This window comes from Notamacropus eugenii, chromosome 1, assembly GCF_028372415.1.
Source record: "Notamacropus eugenii isolate mMacEug1 chromosome 1, mMacEug1.pri_v2, whole genome shotgun sequence".
NCBI classification, from domain to species: domain Eukaryota; kingdom Metazoa; phylum Chordata; class Mammalia; order Diprotodontia; family Macropodidae; genus Notamacropus; species Notamacropus eugenii.
This window is the reverse complement of record NC_092872.1, coordinates 193,466,131-193,480,777: the sequence shown is the minus strand read 5'-3', so window position 1 is coordinate 193,480,777 and position 14,647 is coordinate 193,466,131. Positions and strand designations below refer to the sequence as shown.

The following is a 14,647-nucleotide window of genomic DNA, read 5'->3' as shown; positions in this document are numbered from 1 at the left end:
TTGTTAAGGACATAGAAAGGACTATAACTTCAGACTGAATAACTTAAATCTTACATATTAACATCTTATAGTAACTTAGATGTATTCTAGCATCTGTCTTTTAGATAAAGATTTAATATTGTGTTCATATCTTCTACTGACAACTTGCCATGATTACAGAAATTTGCCACAAAAGCAAAAATGGGGACATAGCTATAGTAAGGGGGAAATACTCCCTTAATTTGATGTCAATTCCTGGTAAAAAGCCACACAGACAGCTAATTGTATTGTCAAAATGTCACAGCCAGACTCAGAATTAGCCAGGTAGGAAATTTTTCTGTTCAAGTGGAAATATTACACTGGAGAAATCAAGTAAGGAGAGCCCTACCTCAGTCCATACCAAAAGTTGCTATCCCAACTCTTCCCTGAGACAGAAATCTATCTGCAGCAGTTTATAGATGTCACTCCCATAGAGCTACTAGCATTACGGATCATTGGCTCAATGACATTTTATTTTATTTTATTTTTTTTTATTAATTTTTACATTTATTTTCACACAATTTTGGGTTACAAATTTTCTCCCCTTTTATCCCCTCCCCCCCCCCCCAAACCCGAGCTTTCTAATTGCCCCTGTGACCTATCTGCTCTCTCCTCTATCCTCCCTCCCTGCCTTTGTCTCCGTCTTCTCTTTTGTCTTGTAGGACCAGATAGCTTTCTTGACCCCTTAACCTGTATTTCTTGTTACCCAGTGGTAAGAACATTACATTTGGTCCTAACACTTTGAGTTCTAACCTCCTTAGCTCCCTCCCTCTCCACCCCTTCCCCTTGAAAGACAGGCAATTCAATATAGGCCATATCTGTTTAGTTTTGCAAATGATTTCCATACTAGTTGTGTTGTATAGGACTAATTATATTTCCCTCCATCCTATCCTGACCCCCATTACTTCTATTCTCTTATGATCCTTTCCCTCCCCATGAGTGTCGACCTCGGATTGCATTCTCCTCCCCATGCCCTCCCCTCTATCCTCCCCCCCACCCTGCTTGTGCCCTTGTCCCCCACTCTCCTGTATTATGAGATAGGTTTTCCTATCAAAATGAGTGTGCATTTTATTCTTTCCTTTAGTGGAATGTGATGAGAGTAGACCTCATGTTTTTCTCTTGCCTCCCCTCTTTATCCCTCCACTAATAAGTCTTTTGCTTGCCTCTTTTATGAGAGATAATTTGCCCCATTCAACTTCTCCCTTTGTCCTCCCAATATTTCTCTCTCACTGCTTGCTTTCATTTTTTTTTTTAAGATATGATCCCATCCTCTTCAATTCACTCCGTGCACTCTGTCTCTATGTATGTGTGCGTGTGTGCATGTGTGTGTGTGTGTACTCCCACCCAGTGCCCAGATACTGAAATGTTTCAAGAGTTACAAATATTGTCTTTCCATGTAGGAATGTAAACAGTTCAACTTTAGTAAGTCCCTTATGATTTCTCTTTGCTGTTCACCTTTTCATGGTTCTCTTCATTCTTGTGTTAGAAAGTCAAATTTTCTTTCCAGCTCTGGTCTTTTCATCAGGAAAATTTGAAAGTCCTCTATTTCATTGAAAGACCATTTTTTCTCCTGAAGTATTATACTCAGTTTTGCTGAGTAGGTGATTCTTGGCTTCAGTCCTAGTTCCTTTGACTTCTGGAATATCCTATTCCATTCCCTTCTATCCCTCAATGTAGAGGTTGCCAGATCTTGTGCTATCCTGATTGTATTTCCACAATACTTGAATTGTTTCTTTCTAGCTGCTTGCAATATTTTCTCTTTCACCTGGGAATTCTGGAATTTGGCCACAATGCTCCTAGGAGTTTCTCTTTTTGGATCTCTTTCATGCGGTGTTCTGCGGATTCCTTGAATATTTATTTTGCCTTCTGGTTCTAGAATCTCAGGTCAGTTTTCCTTGATAATTTCATGGAAGATGATGTCTAGGCTCTTCTTTTGATCATAGTTTTCAGGTAGTCCCAGAATTTTTACATTATCTCTCCTGATTCTATTTTCCAGGTCAGTTGTTTTTCCAATAAGATATTTCACATTATCTTCCATTTTTCGAATCTGCGTGGTATGTTCTGAGATATCTGTCTTTCTCGAAAAGTCCTTAGCGTCCATCTGTACCATTCCAGTTTTGAAAGATCTATTTTCTTCAGTGAGCTTTTGAATCTCCTTTTCCATTTGGTTAATTCTGCTTTTGAAAGCATTCTTCTCCTCGTTGGCCCCTTGCACCTCCCTTGCCAGCTAAGTTAGGCTAGTTCTCAAGGTGCCAATTTCTTCAACATTTTTTTGGTTCTCCTTTAGCAGGGAGCTGATCTGCTTTTCATGCTTCTCCCTCATCCCTCTCATTTCCCTTCCCAGTCTTTCCTCCACCTCTCTAACTTGATTTTCAAAATTCCTCTTGAGCTCTTCCATGGCCCGAGCCCATTGGGTGGGCTGGGACACAGAATCCTTGATTTCTGTGTCTTTGCCTGATGGCAAGCATTGTTCCTCCCCATCAGAAAGGAAGGGAGGAAGTGTCTTTTCTCTGATAAAGTACCCTTTAATAGTTTTATCTCTTTTTCCTTTTCTTGGCATTTTCTCCAACCAGTAGCCTGACCTCTGAATGTTCTCCTCACACCCACCTCGCCTCCTGGTCCTCCCAGCCAGCGTTTGGGGACTGAGATTCAAATGCTGCTTCCCGCCTTAGGATTTTTGGCGGGGGCAGGGCTGCTTTTCAGTGTGAGAATTAAGTTCAGGTGGTCAGGGGCAGGGCTGCCTCTCAGGCATAGTTCCCTCTGTGGGTTTATGCACAGACCTTCCACAATGGATCCAGGCTCCTGCCCGTTTGGGGAGCCCCCGTCCGCAGCCGCCTCTCAGCCCCCACCTCCCGGGGGGGGCCCGAGCCTTGGGGGCACCCCACTCCCCTCTCAACCCGCCAGAGAGACTCTCTCACCCACCCCCGTCAGTCACCTGTTGGTGGGGGGGCCCCGTGCTGCCGCTGGAGATCCCGTCCCCGTAACCCTCTCGGATCTCCTCCCCTCAGTGTCGCGGCCGCTGCAGGGCCGCACTCCGCTCCCTGTCCCGGCGCCAGTCTGCGGTGCGAAGGACTCCCCGCGAGAGGTCCGCAGGTCTCTCCGGAGCAGAAATCTCCCTCGCTCCAATACTCCGTGGTCTCTGGGTGCAGAATTCGCCCTGGCTTGGTCCCCTCTAGCTGTTCTGTGGTTTGTGTGTTCGGAGCTATGTGTATGTGCATCTTTCTACTTTGCCATCTTGGCTCCGCCCTCAATGACATTTTAAATGACCATACCTGGAATCAGACTCAGAATAATATCAATTATAGTCCCATAAGATTTAACCTTAAATAACAATCACTAGTCATAGCTTAAGGATGGATTTAGTTATGATTACTTTCATATTGTTGAGAATAAGTATTATAACTTTACCTCTTAATTAAGTTCCTAAGATTGAGTCTGTTAAGAGTAGGTTGATTCAAGATGTAACTTGAATACCATTCAAGGTATAACTTCATAAATTCAACAATCACAAGTCATCCCATATATCACTACTATAATATAAACTTTGTAAAAGAGTGTTAGTAATTTGAAAGGATCTCATTTTCTCAGTAGCCACATTCTGGAGTTTCACAAGGTATGAGGGAGCCTTGAAGCAGCAGTCATTCCAGGCAGAGCAGTAAGTCAGGGGACAGGGGAACAGCTATAAAGAATTGGGTCAAAGCACTTGAGGTTGTCTTTTTTCTGTTCTTAAAATGAAAGGCTTACTAAAACCAGTAGGGCAGAGCATTGGTGCCATTCATGTGATGGTTATACTTCAGATTTCCAGATGTTGAGAGATTTTGCTAACAAGTTAAGATGTAGTTTTAAACAGCTAAATAATTTAGATAGAACTTACTTTCTTAATATCAGCTGATTTGTAAACTTTCTCATTTTATGTAAAGTTGATTCTTAGATCTCTGAATCTCACAGCTTTTTAGGTTTAGGCATTATGGAATCTTATGACATATCAGCAGAATGGATACAAAATTATTATTGTGTCTAAACAGTAAGTCTCAAATATCTTATCAGATAAATCAACAAAGGAATTTTAAAACCATTATTATAATCCTAATGAAAGAAAATATACAACAAAATAACAACTTTTAGACAACTCTAACAGCTGGGTTTTTTTTTTTAACCTAACAGTATCCAAATTATTTCATTTTTTCTAACAGTGTTTGTGTTATCGTTCCACAATATAAGCATGCAATTAATTTTACATTAACAGTATTAGAAAATATCTATAAGGCTCTACCATATTAAATTTACAACTATTATGATTAGGTTGGCTCAGAGCATGCTGGGCTAAATATTTATTATAAGCCATTGCTATTAAAATTTCTCACTCTAATATTCAAGACAGAGCACTGGTAATTTGGCCTTCCTCTGAACAGTCATTAAGAATTTTACAGAATGCAAAGAGAATTAATACAGTGATTACCAATTTGTAGGACATAAGGAAACACTTAAGCTATTATATGTCACATAAACAACAGAATGGAGCACTAAGAATCAAAATGGCCAACATTTATAGAGTGCTTAATGGGTATGACCTGATGCTAGATACTCTACCAAGACAAGTTTCTTACAAACACCCAGAAAAGTGGATGGGACCAACTATCAGATGCTTATTTAACTTCATTTATATATAGTAAGCTAGAAAGTTAAGGTTTAAAAAACTCTAAGGGCGGTATGGAATAATGACTAGGGAAGCTGATTAAATTGCTTCTCTTTGTAATTTCTAACTCTCTACTTAAAGTAAATTACCATAGTAATGTATACTACTAGTAAGACTGGTAAAATCTTAGAACTCTTTTTTTTCACAGATAAAGACTTTTTTTGTTGTTCTGGACTTTTTATTAGGCAACTTGTGACTCTCAACATTGGTTTTTCTCAGTCTCTGTACAGATTCTGTGGCAGAAAATAAGAAGATGGTTTTAGTAAATGCAGCTGGATTTTATCTATATAAATGAATTCCCCAAGGCCTCCCAGAGTCAGATACCACTTTCCAAAGATAAATGGAGAAAGTAGTTGAATTTATGAATTACCTGTAAGTTTTGGTGTGCCTTGATGACACCATTGTTTGGGGGACATCTTGCAAGAACATATGGAGAAACTAAGGAAAGTGTCAGATCAGTTAGAGGAAAATGTACTGAGGTTTTCAATTGACAAGTGCCAATTTTGTAGCACCTCTGCCAGGAATGTGGTTATTTACTATCTTTGAAATATGTGTGTCATTAATGTAAACTGTATATGAGAGTTCCAGATATTTTTCATGTCCACAGAATCTTTGAGATGTGAGAACTTTTCTAGGATTTGCAGGTTATCATTTCAAATTTAAGAACTATGTTTCTATGGCTGAACCATTGACTGAATTCACTTCTGAATGTATGACTGAAGAGACTCAGAAGTAAAAAGATAAGAAATTCCCTTAAGCCTCATCAAATCCTTTGGAAAGTGAGTGACATGCAACTATGAACCAGATCAAAGATAAGATCAATTGTCTAAGACATGCACCTATGTAGGTGTGAGCAAGATTTCTATATTGCATGTAGATGCTAGCCTGATAATAGTGGGAAGCTCTCTTGTACTAAGACAGTAATAATAAATAGGGACTTGTTTAATTTGCCAACAGAAAGTTGAATATCAGCAAATCTCATTACTTTATATACGTACTGTAATTTTTAGCTTTGAAGTGAATTGTCACTGAGAAATTTAAAGACTATGGATTAACATTGCTTGTGTGGATTGCTAGAAAAGTGACACATACACTGACATATACTCACTAGCATCAATTTATATGATGTTTTCTGGATGTATTTAGCAGCACTAGCCACCTATGAATTTAGCAGATACTACCAACCAGGGACTGGGGATAGTGATGTAGTCTGGAAGGTCACATGACACAAGTCATGGCATTACCTAAAAAAAGAGTGAAGAGTATATGTGACCCATAGGGAACTGGGTTCTAAACAAATGTTAATATAGCTGAAACTCTGAGACTTTCACCAGACAGCATACCAACAGCCTTTTTTAACTTTCCATTCAACTACCTTTTTGTGGTCAGTTGTTTATGGGGGGACTTATGATGAAATCAGATGACTATTAAGAGATTGAGAAGTGATGCAAGTAAAGAACAGAAGTGGTCATTCCACAGAATATAGATTCCAATGCACAGAGAGATGAAGACATTTTAAAAGGCCTTTGCTATATCAACTGCACAGAAAACCATTATCACTATCTTCTGTATTTCCAAATAGTTTTCAAACAAATATAAATCAATCTTTTAATTTATAACCCAAGAGAATAAAAACAAGTTTACTTTTCTAATGATATTTCCAATACAATGAATTATCAAATTTATGTTAAGCACTATCTTTCTCCACATTATATATTAATAAATTGAGATAATACAACTTATTTTTAGATCACATAGTTATCAAATTTCATGATATCTGAATGTAACTCAGGTTTTCCTGGCCCGTGTATTTCCCCAATATTTTGTCTTACTGCCAAATAATACAGTAAATTATGACTTGCCAAAATTGTCCTACTGAGAGAACACATCCTCCTTAAAATGAGACCAGAATAAAGTCCATAGCACCTGGATGTATCCTTACAAATGGTATCATATTGAGTCTTAATTTTAGTTATTTTTAAAATTTTGTTTACCAGCTAATCTGCTGCCAAGTACTTAAAAGTGGAAGTCTGGTTTTGAGTTCTAATCCACAATTATCCCAATGGGCTATCACACTTAGATCACATTCTGATTTAGTTTCAGAATCTATTTCAATTTGTGATGTTTTAAGGAATAGGATTTCAATATAGTCAGATCTTTCCCACTTGCAACTTATTACAGTAATTCAGATGCCTTTATTTTAGTTTCACTAATGTTTTTTAGGGCTGAAACTCACCTAGATTAGATTATCTTTATACTTTAATCAGAAATAAACTTTCCTAGTTGGGTGGAGTCTCACCTAAGAGTGAGGAGGCCAATCTCATAGTCAGTCCTATCCTTCAGGGACTGGCTGAATGACCTACAAGGACTTGGTTGGTCTTTGAATGAGGAAATTTTTTAACTTAATAATTGGTCATTAATAGAAAAATGATACTATTCTCTCATTATTCTCTTTTTGAGCCAATTCCAATGAGTGTAAGGTTCAAGTGTTGCTCATCACCACCTCCATCTTCCTCTCCATTATAAAAACTCTTCCTCTCATGCCTCTTTTATGTGAGATATTTTTCCATGTTGCTCATCTCCCTTTCCCCTTTTCCCAGTGCATACTTTTTTCTTAAGCCTTGAATTGATTATTTTGAAATCATCCCATCATAGGCAACTCACATCCATGTGCTCTCTCTTTCTTTATGTATACTCCTTGTAACTGACCTAATAATGATAAAGTTCTTAGGAGTTAGAAATATCATCTTCCCTAAAGGAATATAAATAGTCTACCACATCAAGTCCCTTGTGATTGCTTTTTCATGTTTACCTTTTTTTATGCTTCCTTTGAGTCTTGTACTTGAAAGTCAGATTTTTTCTATTCAGCTCTGGTCTTTTCATCAGGAGTACTTGAAAGTCCTCAATTTCATTAAATATCCCTTTCCACCTGAAGGATTATACATCAGTTTTGCTGGATAAGTTATTCTTGGTTGTAATCCTAGCTCCTTGTCTTCCAAAATATCATATTCCATAGCCTGTGCTGCATGGTCCCAACCACCCACCCCATTGAGGCGTACTTTTCCTGCCAACTTCCTAAGTTGTCTTAGACTGGAAATTTGTTTCACCTCACCTTTTGTTGGTACTACCACTCTAAAATTCATTTTGAGGTGTTATTTTAGAGTTGCTTGGAAGTGAATTTGGGAGAACTTAGCTGAGTGCTTCTCTTTTCTTCCATCTTGGCTCTGCCTCTTGCTAAACACATTTTTCAAAATACTTTTTAAAAATTCAAGAGTGAGGAGATTGTGGTGTGGGGTAATTGATAGTTGTGCTGCAATGAAGGAGATCCCAGTCCCTTCTCCCCAAAAAATAATATGCCCTAGAGGTTTAGGGCACTACTCTACTAAGCAATAAAAAGATCATATGTAGATTTCCCTCCCCCCAACCTAGGAATCCACAGGTGCACCCCCAGAGTCCTGCAGGCATTCTGAAATAGATAAGCTTCCTGTGGCAGGCTGAGAGTGAAATACAGAGGCCTGGTACACAGGCAGTGGCCCCTGAAGTCCTGGGGCAACTCCAGAACTCCCAGATAAGCACTTAGACCAAGCCAAACCTGAGAGGGAGCAGAAGGAGAATCACTTTGGGATGATGTGAGATAGCACTCAGTGTGCAATCCAGAAAGCATGAAATTCAACCTTAACCTTCTTCAAACTTATAGTTATTTGCCTGAGTATAAGAGAGCAGCCTCAGGATACTCCCCTTGGGTCCAGTGCTGTGGTACTGAAAACAGTGCCTAAAGCTAACCTAGTTCCAACAGCAACTGAATGCATTCCTTGACTAGAAAACAGAGAAGCCTTAAGCCATTCTAAGAGAATGCCAAAGCATCAGTGACCCATGTTGAGGTCTTGGAGATAGGCCCTAGTTAAAATCCAGAGTGAACTGTCACTCAAACTTGTGAGAGCACAGAATGAGAATAATTCCTGAGTCCAGCAGTAGGACAAATGACCCCAAGTAGAGACTGCAGCAACTAATGGTCACAGAGAGAACTTCCAGCCAGAGCTAAATACCCAAATAGCCGTTGAGTCTCTTGAAGGAGATATCTAGTCTGGTTGACCATATTCAACGGCTTGGCAGGTCCTGCCCACACCATTAAGATTTAAAATCTGAACCAGTAGCCACCCCTCCAATTTCCCCCACTGAACAAAACAAGAAAAAGTCTGAACACCATAAGGAAATATTTTTATTTCAGCAATGCCCTGGGGATGAGCCCTGAAAAGGATGGTGACCCTACAGCAAGTCAAATTAATGCCTCAGATTAAAAAAATGCCTGGACACAAGGACTGCAGGAGGACCTGAAGAAAATTAAACCAGAAATACAGAATGAAAATGTGAGGGATGAAAGTATACTGAGGAAAATTTACACCTTAAAACAGAAAGTGAAAAACCTAAGTCAAGAACTAATTGCCCTAAAAATTAGAATGGGTTAGACAAAAAAACAATAACTCAACAAGACAACCAGAAATATCAAAACAAACCAAAAAAAAACTGGAGGAAAAAAATGAAAATTTGAGAATCAGAGGGCAAGGTGAAAGTAAAAAGATTCTGCCAATTACCTGCAGAAAGAAACCCTAAAATAAAATTTGCAGGGATATCATAGACAAAATCCAGAGCTCTCAGGCCAAAGAAAAATATATTACAGATTCAAAAAGAAGGAATTCAAATACCAGAGTCACAATAAGAATTATATAAAACTTAGCAGCTGCCATGATGAAAGTGAGAGGTTGGAATATTAGATATCAAATGGCAAGAAACAAAGATTTACAAGCAAAAACAATCTGTCTTAAAACTAAAGGGAAAAAATTTAATGGAGCAGAGAATCAGTCATACCTGATGAAAATAATAAAAACAACAGAACCAACTTGCAATTCTCTGAACAAGACAAGACACTCCATCTCTCAACTCTGGGAACTTTAACTAGATTATCCTCCTTGTCAGGAATTCTCTCACTCTTTTTATCATGCCCCTGGCTTCCTTGAAGTCTCAGCTAAAGTCTTACCTTCTCCAAGAAACCTTTCCCAACAGGCTTTGTATAACCAGTGCAGAGGTAAAAACCCTGAACAGCTTAAAAGAGTATGTCCCAACATCACTGGGGATTTGAGCTGGGCTTGAATGGACTAGAATGCTGGCATAAGGCTTTTCCTATTGCCTGTGGAAAAGGACAGTCTCCTGTGGAAACTGAGTTCTCTAAAATACAGTATGACAGTACTGTGAAACCTTTGTAGTTCTCCTATGACCCTTCTACTACTAAAAGGATCATCAACACTCTTTCAGTGTTGAGTTTGATGGTTACACCGTTAAATCAGTGCTAACTGGAAGACCCCTGATTGGGAACTAATGGTTTACCCAATTTCATTTTCATGGTGCTGCAATAGAAATCAGGGCTATGAGCATATTGTGAATGGAAAACCATATGCAGTTGAGCTTCGCTTGGCTCACTAGAATACAAAATATGAGTTTCAAGGTTGCTGTGACCAAGGATGATGGACTGGCTGTTGGATCTTTTTAGAGGTAGGAAATGCTAAACCAAGACTTCAGAAAATCATTGACATTCTGAATAAAATTGGAACAAAGGATGAAGATGTAGTCCTCACTGACTTTAACCTGATTTGTCTTCTCCCTGAGTCATACCTATACAGGCTTACTTGATTGCTCTTCCTCTCCTGGAATGTGTGACCTAGATTGTCTTACAAGAGCACATCGGTGTGAGCCATGAACAGACAGTGAAATTCTAGAGTTTTTCTTCACTTCTGCTGGTGAAAGACCTTTGAAACACATGATGTGCAACTGCAGCCCCATTCAGCACCTATGTGGCAGGACAATTAAATCTTTCAAATGTTGATTTCTGAGGAAAATCACTCTTTAGCAGAGCACAAATAAGTCTGTACACTGGCAGCATCTCCACTAGTCTCAATTCTTTTCTATCTGTACCTGATATTCTTTCTCATAAAATGTAAAAAGGTTGTAGACCAAGTTAAAATGTTCTTAATATGTGAATTCAGCAGACCCATGTGCAATGCTTGGCAAGGTGATGTTGACCTTTGCTAAGTACAATGCTTTTTTCTGTGATAAGGAACCAATAATAGGGAATAGTAGAATTGCTCCTTCCTCCCCACGTAATAGGGCACATGATTGTCTAGAGCTGTAAACCCTAAAGCTATTTTTAAAATATAGCAAAGCAGAAAAGTTGAAGACAAGCCTCTTGTAAGTGATTAAACTGCATCAATATGAAGCATAAGAAGGCAGAATTAATAATAGTGATTCCAAGATGTTAACATTTAAGATACTGAAATATAATTTTTTAAAAATTCTTATGTTTGTAGCAATGTAATCTTTAAGCAGGGATGATATTTTGTGAATTTTTAATTAAGTACTATCTGTAAAAGCATTTTCATTATAGTTTTAATACAGATTACATTTCCATTCAGAGAATATATGCCATAACTTATTTTTCATTGTATTTATTTATTTTTAGATTTTGACATTCATTTCCACAAAATTTTGAGTTCCAATTTTTCTCCCCATCACTCTCCTCCCCCATCCCATAATGCCTTGCATTCTGTTTACCCTTCCCTCAATGTATCCTCCCTTCTATCACACCCCACCCTTCCCTTATCCCTCCCCATCTTCTCTTTTTTCTTGTAGGGCAAGATAAATTTCTATACCCCATTACCTGTGTTTTTTATTTCTCAGTTGTATGCAATAATAATTCTCAACATTCATTTCTAATGCTTCGAATTCCAATTTCTCTCCCTTCCTCCCTCCCTACTCATCCCCACTGAGAAGGCAAGCAATTCAATACAGGCTATATATGTGTCATTTTGCAAAACTCTTCCATAATAATCATGTTATGTAATACGAATTATATTGCCCTCTATCCTACCCTGTCTCCCCCCTTTTTTATTCTCTCATTTGATCTTATCCCTTCCCAAAAGTGTTTACTTCTAGTTACTCCCTTCTCCCATTTGTCCTCCCTTCTATCATCCCCTTCACCCAACTTGTCCCCTCCTCCCCTACTTTCCTGTAGTGTAAGATAGATTTTCGTACCAAATTTAGTGAGCATGTTATTCCCTCCTTAAGCCATATGTAAAGAGAGTAAGCTTCACATTTCCCCTCTCACCTTCTCCATTTTCTCCTCCATTGAACAAGATTTTTCTTATCTCTTTTATGAGTTTTAGCCTGCCCCATTCCATTTCTCCCTTTCTCCTCCCAGTATTGTCCTCCCTCACCCCTTAATTTTTATTTTATTTTTTTTTATGGATATCATCTCTTCTGATTCAACTCAACCTGTATTCTGTGTGTGTGTGTGTGTGTGTGTGTGTGTGTGTGTGTGTAATTCCTACACCTACTCAAATGCTGAGAAAAGTCTCAAGAGTTGCAAATATTATCTTTCCATGTAGGAATGTAAGCAGTTCAGCTTTAGAAAGTCTTTTCTGATTTCTCTTTCCTGTTTGCTCTTTCATGCTTCTCTTGATTCTTATGTTTGAAAGTCAAATTTTCTCTTCACTTCTGGTCTTTTCATCATGAATGCTTGAAAGACCTCTATATCACTGAATGACCATTTATTCCCTTGAAGTATTATACTTAGTTTTGCTGGATAGGTGATTCTTGGTTTTAATCCCAGTTCCTTTGACTTCTGGAATATCCTATTCAAAGCCCTTCCATCCCTTAATGTAGAAGCTGCCAGATCCTGTGTTATCCTGATTGTATTTCCACAGTACTCAAATTGTTTCTTTCTAGCTGCTTGCAATATTTTCTCCTTGACCTGGGAATTCTGGAATTTGGCCACAATGTTCCTAGGAGTTTCTCTTTTTGGATCTCTTTCAGGAGGTGATAGGTGGATTCTTTCAATATTTATTTTGCCCTCTGGTTCTAGAATCTCAGGGCAGTTTTCCTTGATAATTTCATGAAAGATGATGCCTAGGCTCTTTTTTTGGTCATGGCTTTCAGGTAGTCCCATAATTTTTTAATTGTCTCTCCTGGATCTATTTTCCAGGTCAGTTGTTTTTCCAATGAGATGTTTCACATTATTTCCTATTTTTTCAAACTTTTGGTTTTGTTTTCTAACTTCTTGGTTTATCTCATAGTCATTAGCTTCCCTGAATTCAATTCTGTCTTTCAAAGAACTATTTTGTTCAGTGAGTTTTTGAACCTTCTTTTCCATTTGGCTAATTGTGCTTTTTAAAGCCTCCTTCTCCTCATAGACTTTTTTGACCTCTTTTTCCAATTAGGTTAGCCTCTTTTTAAACGTGTTATTTTCCTCAGCATTTTTTTTTTTGGCTCTCTTTTAGCAGGCTGCTGACACTCTTTTCAAGCTCTTCTATGGCCTGAGCCTATTTCATATTCATTTTGGAGGTACTGGAGGCAGAGGCCTTGACTTCCTCTGATGGTATGCCTTGTTCTTCCTCATCTGTAAGGATGAAAGAAGACACCTGTTCACCAAGAAAGTAACCTTCTGTGGTCTTATTTTTTTCCCTTTTTTGGGCATTTTCCCAGCCAGCTACTTGACTTCTGAATTCTTTGTCAAGAGGAGGGTCCTGGTGCTCCTCCTCTCCCCAGTACTGTGCTCAAGGCTGAGGTTCAGATCAGCTACTCTATTCCCCCAGAGGCTTTAAGCTGAGCTGCCTGGACAATGGACCCAGGCTGCTTCCATGTAGCCACTCACTGCCTGCTGCTGCCGCCACCTGGGGCCAGTGCTGGGGGAACCCTGTTTTCCTCTCTCCCAATTGGGAATGCCTTCTCACACTGACCTTTGGAGCTTTTTTTTGTTGCTTGTGGGTTGAGGGATCTGGGACCCTCCCTGCTGGGAATTCTGCCCCAGAGGTCTGTTCAGGTCCTGTTCCTCCCAGTGTGGCATGCCCAGGGCTGGGCTCTGCTCCACTCAGTGTTCCATGAGATAGACCTTTCCTGTCAGCCTTCCAGGTTACCATTGGCTGGAAACCTCTTTCACTCTATTGTTCTATGGCTTCTGCTGCTCTAGAATTTTTTGAGAGTCATTTTTTACAAGTATTCTGTGGGCTGTGGGGGAAGCACTAGAGTATATGCATCTTTCTACTCCACCATCTTGGCTCTGCCCCCCATATACCATAATTTAAAGAAAAAATTAATATTGTATTTAAGATATATGTTGGTTAATAAAATAAATAATTATATTTTGGGGGGAAAGGAGTCTTTTCTAGTCCTCTCTAACCTTAGTGCCTCCCTTCTGAGATTCCTCCCTCTTTTGTACACATTTTGTTTGTATATAGTTATTTGAATGTTGTCTTCCCCATTAGACTGTGTCTCTGAGAGCAAGGACTGTGTTTGTCTTTGTGTAACCTCTGTCCCAAAGCCCATTGGTATGGGACTTTCTCCTTATCTCCTTAGAGATAAATGTCCTATCCTGTGTGGGTGGTAGGGTGGAATTGGTGACAGGCAAGAGAGCTCAAGCTTTCATCATTCCCCTTCTAGTTCCCCTTGAAGACTCATCAAGCTTTGAACCTTCTTGTCTCTTCAAACATTGGCTTTAAGATACTCCTGGCTTCTAGGTTTGAGAGAGGAGATGAAAGAAGCCAACCAAACTTCATGTTGCTGAAAGGAAAGACTCCAGGAGGACATAAGAACTGCAGTCTTCATCATTCCCTTATTCCCAACTTGCTACTCTAGCAACTTCAGGAGTATTTCCCTTGGGTGAGACCCAGTATACTCTCTCTCGGTTGAGCTGAGTTATCTTGCTCCTATATCTTGTTCCTTCACTCTGTATTTTTTGTCATATATTCTCCCAAGTGTGTGTTCTCAGATATCTGTTTTGTTACTATTTGAATAAATGGGCTTTTTTGCTATTCTTTATGTGTGTTCATTTTGGAAATGGTATTAGATGAGAAAACCTTAGATTTAGAGTTTGATGTTTTCTTTCCC

General features: G+C 38.9%; 1 pseudogene; it reads left to right on the top strand.

The window, feature by feature from the left end:
* Positions 1 to 9,544: 9,544 nt before the first annotated feature.
* Positions 9,545 to 10,664, top strand: LOC140524468 (carbonic anhydrase 2 pseudogene; annotated as a pseudogene).
* Positions 10,665 to 14,647: the final 3,983 nt, after the last annotated feature.